Genomic DNA, 12,845 nt, shown 5'->3' with positions numbered 1-12,845 from the left:
TGCGTCATGCAGGACAGTATCTTGCTATATTTCAATAAGTCATGATACCTTGGTTTTGTGGTACGCTGCTGTGCCACCTGCATTTGAGTTGCCAGGACAAACTAGAGGCTGCCTACACGACATCAAAGGCTATCTTTAGACAATGTAGCCCTTGCTTCTGGCGGTCACAAATAAACAAATATATAATGAAAGTTATGGTTTCAGACAATTTGTGACAGAATACATCATGGAGTGTTTAAACAACGTATCTGCTGTTTGAGTTGGTCCAAAACATCCCACTGTAGCATTTATCTGGGAGGGTGTCAGAATTTCTGATTGTGCATCCGACAGCAGACCATCTCATTGTTGTGAGGGTACAGCCTCCACCATCATCTATATGACAAGCAGCTGAGGCACAGGAACTGGGGGAAAAAGAAGGAAATCTTGAGGTTGGTTGGCTCGCCCAGCTGGTTTGTTGTTCCGCAGACATTTGAACTCAACCCCGTATACGTTTCACTACGGAGGAAACCTGGAAGTGAGGCAATCCATCGCAACGGAACCCAGAGTTTAAAAACCAGGTGGGAAAACACACCGACGCTTCATCAGAGGCTGCACTGAGGATTTTACCCAGCACAGTAACGAAACGTCTGCGGAACAACAAACCAGCTGGGCGAGCCAACCAACCTCAACACCCACAACCCGAGCTATAGATCTACTCCAAGACCTTCGAGAAAGAAATCTAGACATAGCCCATCACTGCCAAGATTGTCATTGAAAAATGAATTGGATTGTGACAGCAGTAAATGCAACCCCAGTTTCCCATTCACCAACGCGATTAGCTTGTATGTCAGACACCATATTTTCCATCCGGCAGTGACCGTCGCAGATTGGTCATAATACAAAGATAAAAAGCACCAGGGGAATAACCCTTTCATCTAAACTTACTATTTACATCATGCTACATTTCATGGAAACATAAATTAATCATTCCAATGCATTGCCCAAATTCCATGTGCTTTTGCCTGTGCTCCCACTTTTATGCAGCACAATTGCAATGATTGCATTATGACTGGTGGAAAATGATTGACTTGCAATGGAAGAGAATGCAGATAATTTTGGAGGATGTCCTCTAGCAGTTCAAGGCCAAGATGACTGGCTGTGAACTGCACTGTGTTGGCATTGGTGGTAGCAGTGTGGAATGACTGGCTGATTAGCAACAGCAAGGACACTGCATCTTGAGACAACAACAGCTTTGTATCCATTGAACCAGTGCAATTCCAGCGAAACAGCTCACTGAATCCAGTAATCTACTGGAGAACAGATTGCTGGATTGCAAATCCTTTGACTGTTTTTAGAAGACCCCCTACCCTCAATCGATACAAGACTTCCTTCCTCCTTTCACTGCCTGTACTAAGACTTCAATACAATGTCAGAATCTTGGAGCCTTTCTTTTGCATGATCACTGTGGCCAAGGAGACGTTCACTTCACAAATGAGTCTCAGCACCTGCTCCAGCCATAGCACTTTTCCCCATCAAGATGTTTTGATTAATTTTGGGAGGGCAGTTGAACTTTAATTGCTGCTTCAAAGATTCAATTTTGGACTCTTGCCAATGCTGGCAGCCAACGAACAGCATTGTTAGTGCTAGCTGCACACACTGATCATTATAATGCGTGTGGACCACCTAACTTATCCTGCTTTTAATGTATGTATATTAAATTATCACAGAGACAAAACATTTCTTTTTGGAAGGCATTGGGGTTAAAGATTTTTTGTAAACTTTATTTCTGGCACATTCTCAGCTGAACATTTAATTGTGTTTGTTTTTTTTTAACTAATCTTGAAACTTGAAACAGATTCATGATGTCTTAGATTAATGTCAAATATAAGAAGATCGAAAGCAGTCATCCAGCAAATTAAATCCTGCATTTATAAGATGGATTGAACCTTTCAGAAGATTTCTTAAAATGTTGTTAAAGATTAAAGTTACCACGGTATTGATGGACTAAAATGATTGGGTTTTTTTAAATCCTGCCAGACCTGAGTTGAAAAAAAGTACTTCAAAGTCATTAATAAATGTTTTTTGATGACTTGTATTATTTTAAAATACCAAGATTAGTTTTAATGTGCGATTCCCAAAATAGATTTCTGATCTGAGCTTTTTGTTTGATTATGGATCTTAACCACAGAGAAGGAAATTGAACTAACTGCTTTTGTTCATCAAGTGGAAATTGCAGGGAGCTCAACTTGTCTTCTGTTGGCAATGTGATCCTTAGACTGAAGATTTTTAAAATATAATTTAATTAGAATTAATCGTATAAACTCTGTTTTGGAGAAGAAGGATCAAACAAATCTACTGTTTTCAATTAATTCTCAAGATTCAATATATATTAAAATTCTGGATCTGATTCATTTTGTTTTCTCAAAGCAGTAAGTTAAAAGGCTATTTGACAATGTTCTATGCAGATATTTTGCAGCATTTTCATACTTTGTTAGTTCCAGCTGATGAGCATTTTGCTCCTTGCTTTACAATGAAGACCATGGACAATAATTATCCTTTATTCCGATATGTATTCCATCAATTTATTCTCCTCTTTTCCCAAAAGCTTTGATTCCATTGTTACACAAGGATAGGTTTTTCACTTCGAAGCCTAACCTGTTCTTCACTTAGCATCCACACATATCCAGCGAGCTGGCAGATCTCACACAAATCAGAAATATTTCTTTCACTAAGTGGTGTTGATACCAATAGCTAGCCCCCTGGCTGTTCTAGCACTGGCTGGGGACTGAAGCTAGGATCTTGCCAGTCAGATTTGGCATTATTTCTTAATGTGATGAACCATTAAAAAACAATTGCAATTGTATATTTCTGATTCATTTAATATTGGTGTAAGTGAATTTATCAGAATCCAAATATTTCTTAACTAAGCTTACCCTCTGTTATCATTAACTTCTCTCCCTGTTCCTTCCTTATATTACAGTGCTGGTGTGTTACATATTAGAGCAATTGTTACCTGCTTATATAGGAACAGGAGTCACAATTATTACGGTTCAGAAGGAGGCCATTGGGCCAAGAAGCAAGGAGGAGGACATTCCCCTATCTGCATCAATGAAGTGACGATGACCAACAACCTGTCCTGAACCACCCACTCTGATGTGATGGTCAGGAGACACAACAATGCCTGTTCTTCCTTAGGATGCTAAGGAAATTCAGCATTTCCATAAGGACCCTCACCAACTTTTATAGACGCACCATAGAAAACATTCTATCTGGATACATCACTTCTTGGTATGTCAACTGCCCTTGCCCAGGTTCATAAGAAAGTACAGGAAGTTGTGAACACAGCCCAGACCATCAAGCAAGCCAACCACCCATCCATTGACTTCATCTACACTTCTGTGCTGTGGAAAGGCAGCTAACATTATCAAAGACCCGCCCCACCACGGTTGTAATCTCTTTCAACCTCTTCCGTCAGGCCAAAGTTACAATAGTTTAAACTCGCATACCAACAGGTTTAAGAACAGCTTCTTGTCCGCTGTTATTAGACTGCTGAATGGACCTCTCAAATATCAAATCTAATGTTGATCTTGCTTCTTTGTACACCCTCTGTTCAGTCAGAACTTTGTCTGCCTCATGCTGTTCAATCACCCTAATATCTGTAAGTCCTTGTATGCTATGATCTGCCTACACTGCATGCAAAGCAAAACTTTTCACTGTACTTAGGTATGTGTGACAATAATAAATCAAATCAAATCGTGTTTGCACAGGCTCTGTTAACTAGTGCTGATCTCCTGCCTTTTCCTCACATCACTGCATACCATTACACTTCCAAAAAGACATCCATGCCCTCTTGAATGCCTCTATTGAACTGGCCAACACCACATTTCCAGGCAGTGCAATCCATATCTTAACTACTTGCTGTGTGAAAAAAATTCCTCAAATCACCCTTGCTTTGTTTGCACATCACTTTAAATGTAGCTCTCCCATTGTTATTTCTTTTACAGCTTCACCCAATCAACTCTGTCCCGTCCATGCATGATTCTGAAACCTTCAACCAAATCTCCCTTCAGCCTTCATCCCTCCACGGGGAACAGTCCCAACTTGTAGATTCATAGATTCATACAGTGCAGAAAAGGCCCTGTGACTCATCGAGTCTGCACTGACGTAACTACCACTAAAGGCACGCTAATCCCAATTTCTTCATATCCCATATCCTTGTGTTACGATATTTGAAGGGCTCATCCAAATACTTTTTAAGGTTTCCAGCTACCACTACTTTCCTAGACACTGCATTCTGGATTCTCACCACCCTCTGAGTGAAAAAGTCTTTTCTCATAACCCCTCTAAATCCCTTACCCTAAAACTATGCGCTCTCACGACTGACCTCTCAACCAAGGGGAACAGCTGCTCTCTATTCACTCTGTCCATACTACTCATAATCTTATACACCTCAATCATGCACCCCCCGGTTAGTCTTGACTGCTCCAGAGAAAACAATCCAAGCCTATCTAGTCTGTCCTTATAGCTCAATTTCTCCATCCCAGGCAACGTCCAGGTGAACCTCCTCTGTACACCTGTAGTGTTATCACATCCTTACTGTAGTGAGGTGACCAGAACTGCACACAGTACTCCAGCTGTGGCCTGACCCAATGATCTGTACAATTCCAATATTACCCCCTTGACCTTATACTCTATGCCACAACAGATGAACGTAAGTGTCTCATATGCGTTCTTAACTGCCTGTTCTTTTGAGACTGTCTGGTGGCCATCCATTCCCTTTCTTCTAGTCCCTTGAGCTGCGGTGTGACCACATCTCTAAACGTACTATCCATGTAACTCTCGGCCTCATGGATGATCCACAGCGTTTCCAAGAGCTGCTCAAACTCTTCAACTCAGGAAGCCATCTTCTGCAGTTTTGAGCATTTCCAGCACATCATCATCCAAGACTCCCCACACGTGACAAGCTACACATTCCATTCGCCTGGCCTCTCCTGACATCTCCGATTTTACAATTAACGCCTTAGACTAGAATTATTGGTCTTTTTGGTTAGATGTCCTACTCTGTCACTAAAATTAAGGAAAGGTTAACTGTAACTAAGTTCCCACTGCTCTAAATCTGTAGGATAAGAAAGGTTAACCAGTAATTGTCAGGTGACTAATACTCACCAATCCGGAGCTTTTCTCACCTTTTGAAGTTATGACTTCAACTGGGAGCCGCACTGAAGATTCTTGCAGTGTTCCTGCAGCTTACTGGTTACTGTGTCCCTCCCCGCCTCCCAGTTGTTGCTGCTCCGAGCTATGTGCCCTGTAAAGACTAGGCCCAAATCCACACTGTGCTAGATTTATAGGTTTACCGGTCCCTGTGTCCCTCCACGACTGCTGCTCGGAGATAAGTGCCTTGTAAAGACTCTTCAATCTATTCTATAGCTAATGTTTCTCATTGCTGGTACCATTCTTGTAAATGGCTTCTGCATTTTTCTTAACGTATTCACAATTTTACTATAATGTGGCATCCACACTGCACAGTACTCCAGCTGAGGTCTAACAAGGGTCTTGTATAAGTTCAACATCACCACCTCGCTTTTGCACTGTATGCCCTTATTAAAAAAGCCAAAAGCACTGTATGCTTTATTTACTGCTTTATCCACCTGTCCTGCCACCTTTGTTGATCAGTGCACATATACATTCAGGACCCTGTGCTCCTGCACCCCCTTTAGAATTGCACCCACTATTTATTGTCTTTCAGTGTTCTTCCAACTGAAGGGTATCACCTCACACTTCACTGCATTCAACCTTATCTGCTCACTCCACCAACTTGGTAATGTCTTTTTGGAGTTCCATACTACCCTCCACAGTTTACAGTCCTTCCAAGTTTAGTGTCATCTGCAAACTCGGAATTGTTCCCTGCACACCAAGTTTTTTTTTTAGCTAAAGACTGTTCCTCCATTCAGTTAGGTGATGGTTAGCTCCATTAACTTCTTTAATGCCTTTATCCAACAAAAGAAAATTGACTTTCTGCTGCCAGACTTGCTGAGCTTCTCCAGCAATTTCTGTTTTTGTTCCTAATTTACAGCATTCATAGTTCTTTCAGTGTTTTAGCCTCGGTCATTTTAAGAACGTTAATTTTCCAAATTCTGAGAAATACAAATCTAGTCTATGCAAACTGATTTTATAATTTAATCCTTTGGCCCCAGCATTATGCTGGTGAATCTGTCCTATATTCCCCTCAGATAACAAGGTGTAGAGCTGGATGAACACAGCAGGCCAAGCAGCATCAGAGGAGCAGGAAGGCTGACGTTTTGGGCCTAGACCCATTCCCCTCTAAGGCCAGTATATCCTTTTATGAGGTATGGTGCCAACTGCCCAGTACTCGAGATGGGGTTGAACCATTGCAAACTAGTGGTATCTAAGTGTTAACTTGTTCAATTGATTGGCATCCAAATCTGTTAACACAAGTTAGACAACTCCAACCAGCATGCTGTGAATGAATTTGCCCAGGTGTCCCCCAATAACTGAAGCAATTAAATCACTATGAACACAAGCTGATACCAATGCAAAACAGTCCCAACTTTATTAGGAAACAAGTTACAGTAGCTTTTATGACAAAACAATACCATCGCTAATTGTATTCAGCTCCTTAAGCCTACAATACTTCCTGAACCTCTTGTAGGTTTATGCAGTTGCTGTCTTTCTGGCTGTGTGGGACTGCAAAGCTGTTTTCGCGCTCTCTCTCTCTCTCTCGCACTCTCTTGCTCTCTCTCTCTCCCTCTCTCTCTCCTGCTTTGGCCTGGCTGGTCTCCTCAGAAGGTCCCGAAGATTCAAAACCCAATAGAGTAGTCTGCAGGTGAACCCTGTTTTTACACATTTTTGGATGGTTTCCTGGAACTTTTTATAGCTCTAGCCAATCAGGGACGCATGCTTAATGGCTTGAAATATTGTCAGTCATTTGGATGGCATTCTACGGTTTGTTCCCTTGCATTAGCAGGAGCCTGTACCTTTCTGTCTGGGCCTTCCTATGGTGGATAAGTTGTTGGGGGTATGTCTGTCCAGGATAACTGTTGCCTTTTACATTAATGCCATTAGCACCTAGCTGCTGTGTTGCACTATGCCTGGTGTGTTGGCTTTGTGACTTCAGTGTTTTACTTGGTCAATGTACCCAGCATCCCTTTATGTTTGGCCAAGTTAGCAATCTCTGCGTTTTAGCTGCCAGGGCGTTTTAGACATCTTGGGAGTTAACCTTCATCTGACCAGCTCTAATTTATATCAGACTCTGCTGACTTCTGTAATTAATACTTTGCATAAATTAATTATTATTTATCACCAGTACGCTGAATTACCGTGCCTTATTGGCTAGACATTTTGTTAAGTAGCTCCATCTGTTAATATTCAACTACAATATCACTATACCACTATACTATAGAAGATAGCTTTCAATTGCAGGTTTTAGTTATTCAACTTGAATTCTATCAGCTGTCATGCTGGGATTTGCACCAATGACCTTTGAGTATTAGACTGGTGTCTGCAATGGCAGTTCAGTGACATTATGGCTGGGCCACCATGTCCCCAAATGTGGAGTGTGGTCTTTTTCTCAAGAGTGCCAGATTACAAAGCTGAACACATTGTATATAGGAGAATATGATATTTCAGCTGGCTTGGTTGCCAACTTTCTCTGATTTCCAACTTTTATAATGTCAAGTTAAAATTTTTCAGGCAGAGTAAAGAATCTACCTCAAAAGTTAACCCGTTCTTTCTCCAAAGATGCTGCCAAACTACTAAAGTATGTCCAGCATTTTGCATTAATTTTCTATTTTACTCCCTGTCATTAATTCATTACAATTTTTCACAATGCTAGGTAGAAGTTCTTGCAGAGCTAAAAGCACTGAAGAAAACTAACAAAAAACCTCAGTTACTTCAACAGTACTTGAGGGCACATGAAGATTTGAGTATCTACTTACTGTTCCTACTGAAGGACCATAAAAGCTGACTCGCTAGAGTCTTATAATTTCACCTAACTAGTCAAGGTATTATAGATGGTTGAAGGTCTTGCCCAATCCTAAATGTATGTCTCAAACTTGATAAACTGTGTCTGTGATTGAGTCACTGGAGCATGACTTTCCTTGAAGTGGAACAGACTTTGTGTCTGTGTTTTATGACAAACTACCTATCTACACTTGACTTTCTCAAGAGCTTTCCCACACGCGGGGCAATTTTTAAAAATTCATTTGCAGGACGTGGGTGTCGCTAGCTGGACCAGCATTTTTTGCCTGTCCCTAATTGGTAATAGTCAACCACAGTGCTGTGGGTCTGGAGTCACATGTCATAGAGTCATAGAGATTTACACCGTGGAAACAGACCCTTTGGTCCAACTCATACATGCCAACCAGATATCTTCGATAAATCTAGTCCCATTTGATAGTATTTGGTCCATATCCGTCTTAACCCTTCCTATTCATATACCCGAGATAGTAGGAACTGCAGATGCTGAAGAATCTGAGATAACAAGGTGTAGAGCTGGATGAACACAGCAGGCCAAGCAGCATCAGAGGAGCAGGAAGGCTGACGTTTCGGGCCTAGACCCTTCTTCAGAAAATCAGAATTCTTCATGTTCTTCAGAATATACCCATCCAGATACCTTTTAAATGTTGTAATTGTACCAGTCTCCTCCACTTCTTCTGGCAGCTGATTCCATACACATACCACCCTCTGCATGAAAAAGTTGCTGCTTAGGTCCCTTTTAAATCTTACCCCTCTCACTTTAAATCTATGCCCTCTAGTTTTGAACTCCCCAACCCTGGGGAAAAGACCTTGCCTATTCACGCTGTCCATACCCCTCATGATTTTATAAACCTCTATAAGGCCACCCACAGCCTCCGACACTCGAAGGAAAATAGCCCCAGCCTATTCAGCCTCTCCCTATAGCTCAAACACTCCAACCCTGACAATATCCTTGCAAACACAGTACTCCAAAAGTGGCGTAACCAATGTCTTGCATAGCTGCAACATGACCTCACAACTCCTATACTCAATGCACTGACAAGTAAAGGCAAGCATACCAAATGCCTTCTTCACTATCCTATCTACCTGCGACTCCACTTTGAAGGAATTATGAACCTGCAGTCCAAGGTCTCTTTGTTTAGCAACACTCCCCAGGATCTTACCATTAAGTGTATAAGTCATGGCCTGATTTGCCTTTCCAAATACAGCACCTCACATTTATTTAAATTAAATTCTATCTGCCACTCTTTGGCCCATTGGCCCTTCTGATCAAGATCCTGTTGTACTCTGAGGTAACCTTCTTCACTGTCCACACACCTCCAATTTTAGTGTCATCTGCAAATTTACTAACCATATCTCGTATGTTCACATCTAAATAATTTATATAAATGATGAAAAGCAGTGGACCCAGCACCGATCCTTGTGGCACGCCACTGGTCACAGGCCTCCAGTCTGGAAAGCAACCCACCACACCACTCTGTCTTTTACCTTCGAGCCAGTTCTGTATCCAAATGGCTAGTTCTCTCTATATTCCATGTGATCTAACCTTGCTAACCAGTCTACCATGAGGAATCTTGTCGAATGTCTTACTGAAGTCCGTATAGATAGTAAGACCAGATAAGGACGGTAGTGAACTAGATGGGGTTTTCTATAGAATCAGCAATAGTTTCATGGTCACCATTAGATTCTTAATTACAGATTTTCTTTTCCTATTGAATTCAGATTAACCACTTGTCATGGCAGCATTCATACCTAAGTTCCCAGAACATTACATGGGTCTTGGACTAATAGTCTAGTGATAGTATTACTATGCTTTTGTCTCCCTTAATGTTTTGTTAAATGCAATCTCAATAGTTTCAGTTTCTGAAATTGTTAATAACATTAGGTAACATACATACACACCTTCCTGGTATAATTAAAATTAGAGGGAATTTCCAGGGTTTGCACTTGCTAAGTTTGTGTATAACTACTTTTCCCTTTTTACCTAACAATCAAACTTCATTTCATGAGGCACCTTTCAAGGCAAAAACATTCTAAAGCACATTTCAGACATTTTACAACATATCTCATGTAATTCCATTGGCATTCTTCAGACACTTTTTCAAGCATTTTTCTTAATTTTCTTATAGCCTTCCCTTCTATGATGAACACTTTTTTGTTTGAAAGTGTGATCTATAATATAATTGACAGTTTGCAAGCAAGTTAATAGTGGATTATGTGAAAGGCTTTTGTGAAGCTACTGCAACATGCATGGTTTCACAAATGGTAGGGTTGTGATGTAGTCAGGTAAGGTCAGGATGAAGTGGGGTGCTCTAACCTAGAAAAAACAGAGCATTAGGGTTTGTGCATGGGAGAATGCAAGCCTGGACAAAAATAAATGGCTACCTTGACTTTTGAATAATCAAGGAGTGTGGGATTTTAAAGTGTGATTGAGTGTGGGGAACATTCATGAGACTGAACTGAAGTGTGAACATACTCTGGGATGGGGTCTGAAACATAGGAGCACAGGGAGAGCACTCAATTACTGTACAAGATTTTGGTGACTGACACAGCTGTGAAGTTTGATGTATTAAAGATAACCAATAAAAGAGGGAGAAACCAGCACATACTATCAAAACAGACAATAAGAAATTCTTTAAACAAATGAAGGAAGCGAGAAGGCAAAATGAACCTAGAGCCTTTAGAGAATGAGTCTATGAAAATAACAGTGGAGAACTAGGAAATGGCAGAGGAGTTGAATAAATACTTAGCATCAGTTTATACAGTAGAGAAGAGAAATAGCATTCCAGTGATATTAAACAATCAAGGGACTGAAGGGAAGGGAGGAAATAAATACTCTTTTTCTTTCATGATAATTTATGGTATTAGGGCAACTAACGGGGCTGATAGGTGATACGTCCTCTGGACCTGATGGGTTAGAGGGAGTAGCTAAAGAGATGGTGAATGTATGGTAGTAATCTTCCAGGAATCCTTAGCTCCTGGAATAGCCCCAGAGAGTTGGAAAATTGCCAAAGTTAACACCGTTAGTCAAAGACGGGTGGAGACAAAAAAATCCACCACGTAACTATAGGCCACATGGCTTGACATCTGTCATTGGGGAAAAATGCTAGAATCTATTATAAAGGATATAATAACAGAACATTTCAAAACACATAACATAATCAAGCAGTCAATGGGCTTGCATGACACTGTTGAATACCACTTGGAATAATCACTGAGGGTAGCAAAGACACAGAATATACTTTGGATGGGGGCCTTCAGTGTCCATTATTAAAAATGCCAAGCAGCATCGCTACTGCCCAAGCTTGCTCAGTCCAAAAAGACATTGCTGCCAGTCTGAATCTGTCGCAGGTGCTGAGGAAGCCAACAAAAGGCATTAATCTCCTTGATCTTGCCTTCACCAATTGATATCTGTGACAGCTGCATCAGTCCATGATAGTATCAGCAGAAGTGACCAATGCATGGTAATGTGGGGAGAAAGTCCTGTGGTTGCATAGAGAATACTCTAATTGTGTTTCATTGGTATTATTGCCATGCTAAGTGTGACAGACTGAACTGATTGAGCAACCCAAATCCGGGTCTCTGTAAGACTTTCATTATAAATGACTTTGGGGTATGACTTGTATTTGATGTGCATACATGCACAATGTTTCCTGAAAAAAAAACAAAAGAACTAAGAGCAGGTGTAGGCAATTCAACCCCTCTTGCCTACTCCACCATTTAATATGATCATGGCTGATCTCATGACTGCCTCAACTCCGGTTTCCTGCCTGCTGTCCCTAACCTTTTAACCTATAACCGCTCCGGAGTAGTGAATTCCACTAAAGAATGGAAAAATTATTCAGTTTCTTTCCACAGTCAATGATCATTATGTGCTCCAGAGCCTGAAGTGACATTTCCCATATAAATGTGTTTTTTCATCTCAAATACAGTCTGTAATCTAAGCATATTATGCTTTTGTGCAGATGTTGACCCTCAGCAACAGCAGAAGCCATCCCGATTCTTTGCAGTACTAAAACAAATTCGCACATCACTGCCGCTTGTGTCACAACAGACAAATCCAGACAATGAACAAAACATGCCCAATTCCTTCACCACGTACTACAGTGTCTTGTGGTGTAAAGCATCAAAGAAGAAACACAAGAAATGGGAGGGGGATGCAGTCTTGATTGTCAGAAAGACGTCTGTTGTTCTCAAGGATATGGAGGGCAAAGACATTGGAAAAGGTAAGCACTTTATTGTTAAAATCAATTTGTTATATCTTATTCAATGTCCATTAGGACATCATTATTACAAATTCTTGCAAAACCATAATATTTCCAGATTATAAAACTGGAAAAATCCAACCAAAGAATAAGATAAAGATTATTTTCCTTTTATTCATTCACAGAATTTAGGCGTCACCAGGAAGTCCAGAATTTGCAGCCGTACATAACTGCCCTTGAAACTGAGTGGCTTCCTTACCTGTTTCAGAGGGCAATTCACAATCAACCATGGTTGCTGTAGTTTTGGACATAATTTACCGTACATACCCATTTTCCTTTCTTAAAGCAGGAAAGGACGTTAGTGAACCAGATTTGATTTTTCCAACAATCGATGATTATCATTACTGATTTGAGTTTTATATTCCAGTTTTTTAAATTACATTCAGTCTGCTGTCAGTGGACCCATGTCCCAAGAGCATTACAAAAACTGAAATTGCTGGAACAGCTCAGTAGGTCTGACGGCATCTGTGGAGAGAAATCAGAGTTAATGTTTCGGGTCCCCGGCCCTTCCTCAGTTCTGAGTATCACTAGTTTATCTTGCTGCAGTGAAAGCATAGAGTCTTCTGCTTTCAGATTCAAAGCTTTGGGAATTCTGCAATGCTATTG

The sequence above is a fragment of the Rhincodon typus genome, chromosome 4 (genome assembly GCF_021869965.1).
Source record: "Rhincodon typus isolate 14 chromosome 4, sRhiTyp1.1, whole genome shotgun sequence".
NCBI lineage: Eukaryota > Metazoa > Chordata > Chondrichthyes > Orectolobiformes > Rhincodontidae > Rhincodon > Rhincodon typus.
The sequence above is the reverse complement of the archived record's forward strand: the minus strand, read 5'-3'. Positions refer to the sequence as shown.